At 35.8% G+C, this 16,074-nt stretch overlaps 1 protein-coding gene across 3 annotated transcripts in view; it reads right to left on the bottom strand.

Annotated features, from left to right (window-relative positions):
• The window catches only part of LOC6039401, a 114,604-nt gene that overhangs the window by 69,915 nt on the left and 28,615 nt on the right, over positions 1-16,074 (bottom strand). For all 3 annotated transcript variants that reach the window (XM_038259992.1, XM_038259995.1, XM_038259993.1), the window contains exon 3: positions 500-561. The gene's annotated coding sequence lies outside the window, so the exon portion shown is untranslated. The remainder of the gene's footprint in view (positions 1-499; positions 562-16,074) is intronic.

Genomic DNA, 16,074 nt, shown 5'->3' with positions numbered 1-16,074 from the left:
GTCGCGCGATAACTCGCCAGATCCCTTTCATTAATCACGTCGTGGGTGCTCCCCGACTATTATGCATCCTTTTTTTTTCTAAAAATCTGCAAAGTTAAGAAATCGGAAACCTTCGCGCACATCTTCCCAGAAGATGAGATGCCCAATCCAATCTCCAGCTGGGTGTGGCCGTGTAGAGAGTGTGTTCTTGAGACGAGCTTTCGCAGGAATTCTCACGTGACTGGAATTTTGCTGGGCAAATAAGAGAAGAAACAAACAAAAAATCGCGCGGACAAGTGAAATCGAAATGGCAGCGGAGGTAAGATGTTCTTGGAAATGCAGATGAGGATGATTCCATTGTTGTCTCTCATCGTCAGAAGTGATGAGTGGCGAGCTCGACTTGACGGAACGTTGATGTGTATGACGACTTTTTGTTTGAGCATTTCTTGAAGATCGTAAAGGTAGTGTGACTTGTGGGAGAAATGTCAACCAGATATGTGTTGTGGTTTAAGATACTCACCTTATCGATTAATCCAATTCACAGCGGATGAAGTAATTGAGACATCGAATGGATGAGGAAATCTGAAATAAAAGGAAGGTCTCTGGTTAAATGTCGTTCAAATTGGGCAAAACCCCCCTTAAAGCTAAAACTATTAAAAAATGTTAACGACTGGGCCTGCAAGGTGTCGACAATACAGTCTGTGGGCGTCGTACGCACCTCGGCGAGACCTCAATTGAGAGACGGTTACGAATTCCAAAAATGTTAAGAGGCTTTGAAAATTTATGACAAAACAGTGCAGACCAAAAACTCGTTTCTCGCGTCGAGCAGCACGTTTTTATTAATCAACATTTCACAAAGACATCGAAACCCAAAGGTGTTGGTGTGTTCGAGCCGGTGGCGTGGAATCTTCCGATTCGATTCGATAACGGCAACCCTGCGAATCGCTCTGGACCTCCGGTGACGCGACCCAAATGGAGGAGTTGGGGAACATCTTCACAAAAACAACACCAAGCGCGAGACGCCGAAGATCTGGAAAAACAGCGTAGCTAAACTAGACAACGGCATCGGGCTTCGCTCCGGCACAAAAAGTTAATGATAGTCTTTTTATAATCTCATTTGCATTCTTCTTCGTGGTCAACACCTCGTGTCACGTGCAGCCTCGGTTATTTGGCCAGCTGGACCCGAAAACATCTCAAGCTTTTGAAGAAGTTTCTCAAACCCATCAGAAAAGACTGCTGAACAACCGTAGAACTACATCCAAAAGAAAGACTGCTGACAATCAATGTCGTATACTTTGCGAAACATTGATTGTCAGCATTTCTGTCAATTTGTCGACTGTCATTCAAAGCAAGAACCGCTGACAACCTCATCAAAGAATTTGGGTGTACAAAGTTCTTCAAGACACCAAAACTAAAAAAAAAAACACGATGAACCCCAACAAACGCACACACTCCGAAAGCTCACCCATGACCGGGAAAGAGAATCAATTTGCGCAAGCGCTGTAACTGTAAATTCTTCCGAGGCCAGATCACGCGGCCCACGACCTAATCCGAGAAACCCCCTGAGTCACGCCAGCGTTGGGTGGCATACGGCCAAACCTTGACGTCGAATTCAGGGGCTTGAGATTGTGGGGGGGGAGGGCGGTCAGGTCAAATCTTGCATTATTAGGTCGGATGATTAACTAGACCAAACGGGCCAGAAACCAGATCTGGAGGAATGGACGGGGAGCTCTAGCCGCCAAATTTGCAAATCACTGGGCACGATCCGATGGGTTGGTTGGAGAGGAAATTAGTTCTAGAGGTACTTCTGGCGTCGTCGTGAATTAGAAGCTTGTTCGGACGGATTTTGGCAATAACGTCATTATCATCTTACAGTTTAAGACATAAGTTAATAACACTATTATGTTCAATATTAGTTTATTAGGGAGGATGTCCCTATTTTAAGCCTACTGAGCAAAGCTTTCAGTCTAATCTGCTTATTTTTCAGTTCAATCAAGACTTGGCAGCAGTCAAATTTTGTGAATTACAGTCTAGACTCCATCATTGGATGCCTTTATTATCCGAAGTTTTGATAGTCCAAAATTAGATTATCTCAAAGGAATTTTCATCTAAAAATCTGTAAAATTCCTTGGAAATCCTTTTTGTTTCAGGCAAATCAAACCTAAGGAAATTTTATAGTTCAATCACATGTTAATTAATTAATAATTGGAACAAAAACACACAAAGTTGAAACTTCTTGAAAAGTTCAATCTTGTTAAGAATTATGTTTAAGCAAGTCATCTTTGGAAAAGTAGAAACAATGCAGCTATTGCAGAAGTAAGTTTCGAGATTCAGCCCGTGCTGTAGAAGCTACATTTAAAAAAATAATGTTTTTTTTGTAGAATGCTCAATCTTGTTGAATTGAGATTTAAATAAAAAATGCCAAACATGATAACATTAGAGCAATTCTCGAAGAAATCGGCCAATTTCGACCATTTTGATTTTTTGTATTTTTTTATTTGGCTAAAACTTTATGGGGGACTTTATCATACATTTGGAATGTTAAGACAACATTTTTTGAAAATACTCAAAATGTTCACAAAACTACGTATTTTCGAAAAAAGACTCAGAATTTCAGTTTTTTAATATATGGGTATTAAATGAGCGGAATTTTTTCATACACTTCAAATGCTATAACAATATTTTTTGAAAAAAAAAAACATTTTTTTTCACAAAACTTTGTATTTTCTAAAAAAAAAATCCGAAAATTTCAATTTTTCTCAATACCAAACAAAACCAAAATGAATCAGCGGATCGTCATTATTCCTACATTTCGAATGTAAAACCAACATTTTATGAAAATACTCAAAATTTTCACAAAACTACGTATTTTCGAAAAAAATACTGAAAATTTCTGTGTTTCACGATACGGGTAGCAATAACTAAAAATTGGAATATATAGTTTTGTAAAAATTTTGAGCATATTCAAAAAAATATGTTATTACATTCGAAATGTTTGAATAAATTCAGATCGTTTGACACCCATACAGTAAAATAATAAATTTTTATGTTTTTTTTTTTTCGAAAATACATAGTTTTGTGAAATTTTCGAGTTGTTAAATTGTTATTACATTCAAAATGTACGAAAAGATCGCGATCGTTTGATAGCAAAATTGTAAGAAATGAAATTTTGAGTATTTTTTCGAAAATACGAAATATTGTGTATCGCTAGATATCCATATTGTATAAAACTGAAACATTGAGTTTTTTTTTCGAAAATATGCTGTTTTGTGAAAAAATAGAGTATTTTCTAAAAATGTTGTCTTTACATTCGAGATGTATGGAAAAATCTCGATCATTTGATACCCATATTGTGAAAAACTGAAATTTTTAGTATTTTTTTCGAAAATACGTAGTTTTGTGAAAATTTTTAGTATTTTCAAAAAATGGTGGTTTTACATTCGAATTATATGAACAATCACGATCATTTGATACTCATATTGCAATAAAAATAATTTTGAATATTTTTTCGAGAAACATGGTATTCAAAAAAACAATACATATTTTTGTAAAAATTCTCATGTAATTATAATTGCACCAGGGCATGACTGTATACAATTTTGGCAGCGTAAATATTCGAAAATTTGTACCTTTTGAATGAATTTTCTGATCAATTTGGTGTATTCGGCAAAGTTGTAGGTATTGTTGAGGACTATTCAGAAAAAAATGGTTTGCAGAAATTTGTTTTGCCGATTTTTGATTTAATTTATTATTATAAAAAACTCAATATCCCAAATACGTTTTTTATTTTCGAGATTTTTTAATATGTTGTGAGGGACAAACACCCATAACAATTGAGCCATAGAGAAGTATTATAATTCTGCCGAGATTTTTGGAAATAGTCGATATTAAATACACAACATTTTGTTTACCTAAATTTTTAATGTAAAATTGAATTTTTAATCAAAAAATTCTTTACAGATTGTTTTATAAAGGGCTCCGTTTTCAAGATAAAGTCACCAAAAGCTTGATTTCAGCGAAATATTTGCAGTTTTTCAATTTTTGATAATAATGACAATGAGTGACCATTTTTGCAAATATTTTTTGAAAAGTTTGCAATAAAATAGTCTAAGAAACATTGAAGATTGGACCTCTGGTTGCTGAGATATAGCGGCTTAAAGAAATAGAAACAGGAAAATATAAGTTTTCTAAGTCTCACTTAAACAACCCTCCATTTTCTGATGTCGATATCTCAGGAACTAATGATCCGATTTTCAATGTTAAAAAGGGAACATGCAAGACATTTTTCAATCTTTCCGGTTTTGGTAGATAATTTCTCATTAAAGAATTGTTAATAACAAAAACTAACTTTATATTAAATTTCATGGATCCTTATCCTGAGGTTTTCTTTCAACTATGATCAGATTTATAATTTTATAATCGATTACTCAACCCAAAACCCCAAAAAATCTTAATCAAACGATGATATCACCTCGCCAGCATGAGTCACGAGTCGAGTGTCCTGGCACAGAACTTGGCAATAAAATCGATTTGTTGCAGGCTTTTCATTTTGGCATCTTTTGGTCATGCAGTTCCAAGCCACCATCGTCACCGACCGCCGGGAGGAATTTTCGTCGTCGTCGTCGTCGTCGTCGTCGTCGTCGTCGTCTCCAGCACATCTCCCCTCCACACAGTCATCCGCGGTCAGCTCCTCCAGAAGATGCACTTTGACCACAAACCGGTTTTGCGGCTTCAGACGGGCCAGACCTTCCAAGTGGCCATTTCGAACCCTTGCCAAGTCCGACCTTTTTTCGCGAGCTGACTTCACCTGACCGCCGCCAGTTTCATTGATGGATTTTTGGCTGTTGCTTGCATGATTATAATTTATTATGCATCCCACCGATTGCGCAAATTCTCCCCCCGGGAAGATAGAGTGAAAATTATGCCGCGTAATTGCAGGGGAGTAATCAGAGAAAGCCAGTTTTCCGTTGAAAAATGTCGGTGCACTTTTCCCTAAAATTGCACACACATTACACATTACTTGACATTTTTTCACCTCTCAGATTCACCGGGCAATCTGTTCAGGAACCGGTTTCAACCTTCTTGTGGTTTCCGAATAAACATTGGAGGTCTCAAACGAAAAGTGATAAAAGTTTGGCTCGGTTTTTATTGAGGCACGTTTTCGACCGAAGAGGTTAGCCGAGCCATCTTCTTTTCCTGCACGGTTGAGTTGTGCACTCGAGGTTGAACGTCAGCACCATTTAGAGAGTGTAAACAAAATCGTGATGCAATTAAATTAATTTTGGCTCTGAATAGAAAGAAGAAGACTTGCGAAATTCAAATGTACAATGTAAACGGCGAGGTTGCACTTGAACTAGATGTCCATCGAATTATTCAGGATTTTTATCGTATAAAACAACCTTGTACTGCTCTGAATAAGTATACGAGAGTTATTCTCTGAGACATAGGAAAATGGTGAATTCTAGAAACCTCATTGGAAACATTTTTTTTTTTTTGGTTACGCGTTTGGTATGATAAAACACAAGATTTCCAAGTATGTGGAGAGGATTTTTTGATCGAATTGGAGCCAAAGTTAAGTCTACATTGAAAAGAAATGTACACAAAAAAAAATGATTTTTTGAAATCAGTTTTTGTTACTTAAAATTGATCTCCAAAACAAACTTATTTTTTTTTAGTTTTAGTGGACTTAGAATGTCAACTTTTCAGCACACACAAATCTTGACCAGGTTATAATTTTTTTAAATAATTATATTTTTAAAAATCGAATTTTTCTTTGATTTTTTTTTCATGCAAAACAAAATTATTCAATCAAAAAGTACTTTAGTGAAATTTTATAATGTGCACCGTCTTCAAGTTAGAGCCATTTTAAGGTAACTTTTTTGAAAAAGCAGCAGCTTCAATTTTTTTTAGATAGTGGCTTGTTTATTTTGGAATAAAATATTTTCGTAAATGCTGAAAAAATTCCTATAAAGTCCAGACTCGAATATCCGAAACCTCAATCATCCAAAGTTCGATATGGGACTTCGGATAAACGAATTATAAAGATTTTTTTTTTCGTATTTTTTATTTTCTAATTTTAAGCATTAAATTCGAGTTCTGTAACCAAATTTTAGTCAAATTTGAGTTGTTGATTACCTTTTAGCATTACAAATACATTGTTTCAGTAGTTCAACCCCGCCGTTTTTGCCGCCACCTTGTATTTAAAAATTATATAGCATGTTGGGGGTCATGCTTAACAATCAATGATTGGATCCGAAGTGAAATTTTCCCGAGGACTTCGGATAATTGAGTCTGGACTGTATTTGGCTTGTTTAATACGAATTTGTATACAATGTTAAACTTTGTAAAATTTTCTAATCTATATAAAACAAATTATTTAAAATTTGTATAATCAACAATAGCTGTTTGAAATGAAACACTTATTTTATACTAAAGACTTTTTACCTTTTCAGGAAATATCCGAAAAGATGGCATTTTATGTCCCTGAGATACATATTAAATATAAAAATAAATATTTTTTGGAAATCAATTTTAATTGACAAAAAAAAGATTTCCAAAATCTTTTTTATTTCATGTATAATTTGTTTTTGATTAGACCTTATCCACTTATCCACTTTAAAAACGTATTCACTCTTCTATAAAAAGTACGATTTTTTTAATGCACTTTTAAACACAAAAAATATCAATGTATAAAAAAATATCATTTCTACTTTTATTATCAACTTTTTACAAAGCAAATTGTTTTGCTATTCTAGGCAATATCGAATATAGAGGGTTATACAAGTTTTTTGCCTTGATAATTTATATTTCTAAAATTTTAATTATTCCAACATTTTTTTTTTAATTGTATGATTCGATTTAGCAAAATTAGACTGAACTTGTGACGATAACAAAACTCTAACGACTATTCGTTAGTCACATGGTTCCTCTAAACTCCCGTGCACTCTTCCACTTTCCTCCCGCGCTTGAGGTGACACCACGAGACTCCCCCACGGCTCGCTCACAACCAATATTCAAATTCACCCACTTAATTCAATATGCTCACCAGGTCGCCACGCACACACACACACACAACCACACTCACCACCACTCGATCGGTTTCTGTTTCAAGGATAGCAAGAATCGCGATCGAATTGACGCCGCCACCACCACCGCGAAGACTCAATTATAACTGCCACCGGCCTTTGTTTTCGATCCATTTGCGGTGTCGCGAAGAAGACTGTGACTTTGCTCCGTGATCGTGACCCAAGGACCCCGCGGGGACCTTCGAGGTGTCGACGGATCGATTTATTCTGCAATGGCACAACCAAACCCCACCCCAGATCGAATCCTTCGGCGAAGATCGATTTGCGGCGATCCTTGACGGATCCGTGTTTCAGCGAAATTTTCTCTGCATCGAGAGTGCACCACACACCTTAATTAACGGTTGAGCAGCAAAAGTGCAGGCGGACAACATTGACGCGGTTGTAGTTGTTGTGTACGCTGGTAGAGCGGGTTTAAGTGATGTGTAGACACACTGCAAGCAACTTTGGCTTATGCAATACGCGAAGGACGTTCACTAACTTCTTGCCACCTCTAGCAGTGCCAGCCGGCAGCAGGTTTCAGTCGTTTTGTAGGCGCGAGATGACTTTAGTGGACGTGTCAACAGGTGACACTTAGCTGGAGGTCTCGCGAGCAAATCATGGTGACGTAGAGCTCTCTTGTTTCAGTTGACCGAAGAGGGGAAAAATTGACGTATTTTTGGAAGGTTGAGGATTTAGTTCTATTTCCATCCAATTTCCCGATTCTCTCTGCAGAAAATTAGTGTTTTAGCGATAAATCTATTTACCTACAACTAAATAGAGTTATCTACGTGCACATGTATTGCGTATACGTGAGGTTAAATTTTGTACCGGCCAGCAAAACAAAGTGCGTGCTAGTGTGCGTGAGATCGGGCTTAGATAACTTTTTTAACATTAGAAACGCTTTTCAAAAAATGTTCCAGAACGTTCAAGTGTTTGATGGCAATTAGAAAAATTAACCTCACAAAATATAAACCAGCAACAATTTTTTTTTAGAAACTCCAAATCGGTAAACGCAGTGAGATTTAAAAGCATCAGATTTAAAACGGGGTAATTCTCTACCATTTCACACAAAATTGTTTTTTCACGCTCGAAAATGGCAAATTTCACGGGGATCTAAATTTCTAAACACCAATTTTCACGCAAATTTCGCGGAACTTGAAATATTTTAAAATATCTCGGAAAATCCTATGTTTAAATCACAGAAACTACTTTTTATGCTTCATTATATATTATTCTTCAATAAACTAAAAAAAATCTTCACTAAATTTGAACGCGACACAAAAAAAATCTCCCAATTTAAAAAAAAACCTTCTAGTTTATGTATGGGCTCTATATATATTTTGAAACAAAATATAGGGCACGCGTATTTTCGTTTACTAAACTGCTCTTTCAATATTCGACTAATAAAGCTAAATTTTTTTCGATAATTTGATTCTGTTATATCATTTTACATTTTATTGAATTTCATATCAAAGTAAGATTTAACAACCTTGTCCAGGCAAAATTAGTAAAATAGATTGAATTTTCTGCGACATTTATCCCATTAAACATATTTTTAAAGGTTTTTAGCTCACTTCTCAAAAACTAAATTTAAAATCAATTTCAAAAAAATTTTTTTAACGAAATCAAAATTTGTATTCTAAATGAGAAAAGAAAACAAAAAAAAGTTTTTATTAACTTTCACGGGAATCATCCACCCGAATGAATGAATAATTCTCATACCCACCGGTAGCTTGGTCCAGTTCACAGGTGTTCGCTTGATCAAACAGATCGTCATCTTATGTTCAGTAACCTATACACCCACGTACATATGTTTTTTTGTACGAATTTTGTTGTTACTAATACCAGTGCTTATAAGAAAAGAAATTTCCCATCCCCCCAAAGCAACGGAAATTTGTAGCAGGTGTATTGCCCCTGATCGCATAAATGTCCCATATGCATTTTCATCGTTTTTGAGTTGTTGATGCAGTTTTGTTCAAAATCGAGTGATCATTCAAAAAAGCATACAACATCCAGAACTTTGTTTTAGAAATCAGGAGGAAATCCAGTTTTTTCGTGAAAACTTAACACGCAGCCTTATGTGTGGGACAAACTTGCCTTGCGTTTTTCTCAGATTGCTGATTTTGCATATGGGACATTTATGCGAACATGGGCAGTGTAGGGACACATCACACAGACGCCCTTGTTTAACCGCCATCCACCCGAATAGCCTAGAAAAATTGATGTGTTTTTAAAATGATATTCCAATGATAAAAAAATACCCTTTCATTTTATTTTGAATAAAGCAAAGCTGGAATCTTTAATATCAATAAATTTAGTTAGTTTCTAAAAAAAACTCAAAAATCTGAACATTTCTTTAAATGGTTCATATCAACTTGCCATACATTTTCAAGCTTTTAAATTGAAAACTAATAAAATTTAATTAAATAGTCTTTTGGATGAAATATTTATTAAGTAGTTATTTAAAAAAATGATTTGAGAAAATTTATAAATTTCACGCTGTCTGCAAAATCGTCAAACATCACTAACCCTATATTAGTAATTAAACCAGGGTATTCACTCGCTTAATTCTACAGTAGTTAATATGATTATTTTTATTTCTTTTTGAGTTTGATAAATTATTTTGAGAAAAATCGTTACATTTTTACACAAACATAAAATTTCACGGGATTTCGCAGAAAAAGCCAAATTTCGCGGATTTCACGCTGTCCGCGAAATCGTGAAATTTCACTAACCCAACTGATCACGAATCCGAGGTTTGTTTTTTGATATCTCGTGACGGAGGGGCGGTACGACCCTTCCATTTTTGAACATTTTGAACAATCCCTTTGACACCAAATTTGCATCTCATCACCTTTACAGACTGCAAACTATTGAAAAGCACGTCTATTTTCGTTTTTTTTTTTTTAATGGAAGGGGCCGTACCATTTTTTTCTGACAAAAAAGATTTACCCCTTCCCAGATGTAATATTTCAATGATTTATTTACTGTGTAGTACAAGGCTCCCGAAGCTTTAACTACTTAAACTCCGACAAAGTTGTTGAGAAAAAGCCGACTTTGACTCCAACTCCAATTTCGGCTTCTGAAAGTTTTATGACTCTTTTTTAGAATTTGCTGACTCCAACTCCAGGTCCTCAAAATACATTTTATCAAAGCAGAGTCCATATTTAATTTTAAAAATAAAAAAATTATAATAATTATAACCAAGCCAGAATCTCAACATTTTTTTTTTTTTCATTTTCCAAATAAAAAAACAATTGGAAAATGTTTACAGTTGATCATAAGTTTTCAAAAAAAAAAATCAATAGGATTTGACGAAACAAAATAGATTGTGAAAAAAAGCTTTTTGCGGTTTGCGATTCAACAAAATTCAAAAGATTCTTTAATTATCCCAAACTTGCTGTAAATTTTTCTAAACGCAGGAAAATGCATTTCAAATTGATTTCAGTTGATTGCACTTAAGTTGAAAATTTGTTTTTTTTTTACAAACTTTTTTTTTATGCACTCTGATTTTTCGAGCCAAGTTTGAAGGAGGTTGACAAAAACTTCAAATAAAATTTGTTCCTGTCTTTAAACAATCCAGCTTGAAATAGTGGTTCTGAGATTTCTCCCTTGAATGTAATTTATCAAATTCAAAACACTATACTGAAAAGTATTTCTTTTCCATACAAGTGCTGAAAACTATTTCTCTTCGGCACAAGTGCTGAAAAGTTGAATCTTTCAGCACTCAAATGGATGCTTAAATGTAACTTTCAGTGATGATATGAAAAATATGCAGATTCATCATTTGAGAATGATGGGAAAAGTAAGTCGTTTGACATCGGAGTTGCAAAATAACGATTTCTAAATTTTAAATTTAATTTATGAATTATTTCATAATTTTGATTTTGTTTTTCAACATCAATCATTCAAGACTTGACCATGCAATTGTTGCCTTCCTCACTGAGGTAAGGCTATAATCCTGCTCTAAAAACGAACTTCGTATAAAAACGTCGTAGACCCACCTTCATGTATACATATCGACTCAGAATCGAAAACTGAACAAATGTCTGTGTGTATGTGTGTGTGTATGTGTGTGTGTATGTATGTATGTGACCAACAAACTAGCTCATGTTTCTCGGCACTGGCTGAACCGATTTGACCCGAACTTGTTGCATTCGACTTAGTTTAGGGTCCCATAGATCGAGTTTAATACAGATTGAAGTTTCGATAAGTAGTTCAAAAGTTATGTATAAAAATGTGTTTTCACATATATTTGGATCTCACTTAACTGTATGTAAACTATGTCCGGATCCATCATCCAACCCATCGTTGGTTAGGTTATCAAAATACCTTTCCAACGAGTCCACAACATTGAAGATCTGGCAACCCTGTCTCGAGATATGGCCACTTAAGTGATATTGATGTACTTTTTTGAAGCCAGATCTCTCTTAAATGTATGTAAACTATGTCCGGGTCCATCATCGGACCCATCGTTGGTTAGGTTATCAAAAGACCTTTCCAACGAGTGCAAAACATTGAAGATCTGCAAACCCTGTCTCGAGATATGGCCCCTTAAGTGATATTGATGTACTTTTTTGAAGCCGAATCTCTCTTAAATGTATGTAAACTATGTCCGGATCCACCATCCGACCTATTGTTGGTTAGCTTTTCAAAATACCTTTCCAACGAGTCTAAAACATTGAACATCTGGCATTCCTGTCTCGAGATATGGCCACTTAAGTGATATTGATGTACTTTTTTGAAGCCGAATCTCACTTAAATGTATGTAAACTATGTCCGGATCCACTATCCAACCTATTGTTGGTTAGGTTATCAAAAGACCTTTCCAACGAGTGCAAAACATTGAAGATCTGGCAACCCTGTCTCGAGATATGGCCCCTTAAGTGATATTGATATACTTTTTTGAAGCCGGATCTCACTTAAATGTATGTAAACTATGTCCGGATCCATCATCCGACCCATCGTTAGTTAGGTTATCAAAAAACCTTTCCAACGAGCCCAAAACATTGCAGATCTGGCAACCCTGTCTCGAGATATGGCCACTTAAGTGATATCGATGTACTTTTTGGAAGCCGGATCTAAAAAATAGATGAAACTTGTGTACAGCCATTGTTGTGAGGAAGGCTCCAACCACATAGGTGGATTAAGTTAGTTTTTTTACATAAATTATTGTTTTATTTTAAATCAACTTAAAATGTAAAATATTTGCGTTTACTTTGATAAATGTTAAAATGTTATTTTTATTCTAAATATAACACAAGAATAAAATTAACAAATAAGACTTTACACAAAGTCGCCAACTAGAACTCAAACTAATTTTGTCAAGAGAGCATGCAAGTTTCAATTCTATACTTCAACTAATGTTTGCTGCATTATACAGGTGGTTGTTTCCTAATTGAAAGTGTTTGGCGCGCTCGCACACTCATGTCATGGTGGTCATTAAAAAGTGATCTAAAGGTAGAATACTTACTCTAAAATGCAGTTTAAGTTTAAGATGAAACGCTTACGGTACGCCTTGCGTGTTTGGTTAGCAATAAAGCGAATCAGTTTCTATATGGTTTGAAATCGGAGCGCAGTTTTTGTATGATTTAATTTTATTAAAATTAAGTTAGCCAAAACAGGCCTTTCGTCACTCGATTTTCATTAATTTATATGGCAATTTTGCCTTATTTTTGCACATCTAAAATAAAGATCAACACCGGAATAAAACAATGGAATTCAAAAGACGAACTAAGTTAAAATGTTGTATTAAATTTATTTTCAGTCTTTATTATATTGTTTTGGAGATATTCCAAATTGCCATGACACATCCACTATTTCGATAGCATTTTTGGTTGCACAAGAATTGTTTACCGAATCTGGAACAAAAAAATGTTGAATCTTCGCGATTTCATGACATACCTGTAAGATAAAAAAAAAGAAAGCCAGAATTAGTGGAAATATAAAATAACGAGAATTTTGTAATGAACATATATTTTCTGAAATATAATAGGCTGTGACCAACATTTCACCCCAAAATCCCCTTACGCGAAAGCACGTGGACCCCTCATGACACCTGAAGCGCATTTTATATGACAATCCAAAAGTGTTGACCGACCAACCGACTTGGTCCGGAAAAATATTATCACCTCTAAGCGGACTCATCATCGCGGGAATCAAAACTGGGAAAAACAACTCTTCGTCACAACCGGCCTTTAGACACGCACACGAGGTGGCTACACTACTCTACTAATATTATTCAGGCTGGCTGAGTGATTCAAATCGTTGTCGGTTGTGGAATTTGAAACTTTTTATGGAGAACGCGCGACAACAACATTACGTATGCGCGCTGGACCCGGTTTCGAGATGGATTCCCGCAAGTTTTTTTTTATCCCGGGTGAGTGGATGTGGATGGCCTTCAAGGTGACGTTGGTAAGGTTGGAGCTTAGAATTGGAATTAGATCTGAGGTATTGTTATGATTTTATCGATTTTATATACCAAGTTTAATATATTCAAATACAAATTTGTCCAAATCCCAACATTTCACTTTTTAGCGAGCTCAATTTTTTTTTCAAGAATCAAATCGCAGAATATGAGTCCAGGAAGGTGAAATCCAGCCAAACAAAACTTGTTTCGCACAATCGTTATATCAGCAACCTCACCTCAAACTAACAGACCCAGCGAGACCAAATCAGCAAAAAGAACAGAAAAAGGGTTTGCGTGGAAAACTGGATCTGATTTTTGGATCCGCAGCCAATTCATGGTGGTCAACTGGTCGTGCATTGCAGCACGTAGTGGCCACCACCTGATGGCAGCAGCAGTAATTGCATTTTTGGTTTCGACAAGCCTCAAGCCTCAGACATTTCGAGCAGAATTCAACCAACTCAACCTGTTTCCTCACCGACGAACTGAATTGCGCTTTGGAGTCGGTACTTTTCGGATCGAAAACGAAATTAAACATGTGTTGCTTGCCTAAGGTTGACAAATGTTGTGCCTTGGCTTAATTGAGAAAATTGGAAATTGAACATTTTGCAGTAATGAAATGCAAACGATCACAGCTGGTTCAACTTGGCTTGGACAAGAATTGCACTGAACACGTGCTCCTTTTCCGCTGTACATTAGTAAGTTTAGGGTGGTCATAAGCAAACCAATTCAAGACAAAATTAAGTCGCACAAATATACTAACTCTAGAAGCTACTTTTCACCCTGGCCACCCTAGCAAACCCGTAGATCTCCTACTGCAATTCAAGCCGGTCACCAACTCAACTGCATCCAAAATGCATCGGATTGCAACCCAAGTCGGCTCCACTCAGCCTTGCCAGAAAACCGGCTCCGCCAAGCAACGTGTGCGCTCGGCAACTCGAAACCAGTAATGAAAGTAAAGCCTGCAGGCAGCCGCGGTCACAGGTTACACCGCCACAACACAGCCACCCACCTCAGGGCAGCGAACAACAAAAAAAAACCGGGTTGATCTCCCGGCGAGAGGGGTTGGTCAATGTGATCGTCTAGGGGTGCTGCCATTTTGTCTGCGCAGCTTGGCAGCTGGGGTTTGGGGAGGGTGAAAAGATTGAAATTTTTGAAATTCAATTATGAGAAACCTAATTAATTATTCAATTGGTAACATTACAATAAAAATTGATTAAAAATTTAAACAAATTTTAACACGTAAAATTTAGTTTGCTTCTTTAAAACAATAAAAGGTAACACTTCTTCCTTCCAGTGTAGTTTTCTCCGTTTTCGCAAATTAACTTTTTTTCTTTTTTTTTTATTTCGATGAAACTTTGGCCTTATATTCCCTATGTCAAGAGAAGTCATTAGACTCTAAAAAAATTGAGGGCTGATCTGTATCTTGAGAAGGGTTTTCCGGTCGATTTGGTACCTTCGGCAAAGTTTTAGGTTATGATAAAGCCTTTCGAAAAATAATAGATAGAGGAAAAAACTCAGATTTTTTTGTTTACCTTTCATCAGTACAAGTTGAATCCCCGATATACGTGATTTTTTTTAAATTTTCTGTATTTTACATGTTTTAGGGGACTGAAAAATACATAATTGTCTCAAATCAGTGCATGATAATGCCAAATCTGGTTCCGGAGACATGTTTTTTTTTAAATAATGTTTTTTTTAATTGTCAAGAAACGGACAAAGAACGGATCGGGTAGTCATTGACCCCTATTTTTTCCTTAAAAATCTTAGAACTTTTGGTAGAACAGACCGAATTAGATGCTTCCTTTTGCAAAGATTCAGATTGTTAAGTGTCTGATGGAGAACAAATATGGTCCATATTTACAGGAGATATTCGGGATTCCGGAACCTCGGCCCTTTTTATAAGTTTTTGGTTAATAAACAAAATCTTTTCTTCAGAGCAATGCCGGAAATGATGCAAAACTTCATGGCATCATCCTACTACATCATCCTGTATAATTAAATGACATGGAAATGACCTTCTGGCAATGGAACAGGTTTCAACCTAGAACTGGAATATGTTCTGCAATGTTTTCTCTTAGAGTTGTAATTCGACAATGATAACTTTGTTTATTACACCCAAAACTGGGCAGCGCTTGTTTGAGAGAATAATGGTCTCGAGTCGAGAGAATAGTGGTACCATTCACGGACACAGAGATGAGCGAGAGAATCATTCCCTCGAGGTTCATATGCAAAAAAGTTCATCCGTCAAAACAAAAAAATCAAAGGTGTCGACCACGGGAATCGAACCAGAGACCTTCAACAGGCTAACACAATGACATAACTGCCTCGGCCACTATGGCTTGGTGAAAAAATAGTGGTTAGATGTCGATGTATGACAATTTACGAATGAACACATTTGTTATGATGGTGTGAATTGGTAGCATTATTCCTTCGATTTTATTTTTTTCACTGAGACCTCAATAAATTATGATTTTCTTGACTCTGAATTTTGGGTGTAGTTTTCTCCTACTTAGCCTTTAATTTGCATGGCGATGTCTCGGAAATAATTGGTTCGATTTTCAATGTTAAGAAATGAAACCTGAAATTTTCTGATCTTTTCGATAATAACATTTTCAAAATTTT

Source organism: Culex quinquefasciatus, chromosome 3, assembly GCF_015732765.1.
Source record: "Culex quinquefasciatus strain JHB chromosome 3, VPISU_Cqui_1.0_pri_paternal, whole genome shotgun sequence".
Classification (NCBI taxonomy): domain Eukaryota; kingdom Metazoa; phylum Arthropoda; class Insecta; order Diptera; family Culicidae; genus Culex; species Culex quinquefasciatus.
Note: the sequence above shows the minus strand (reverse complement) of the source record. Positions and strands in the feature narration are given on the sequence as shown.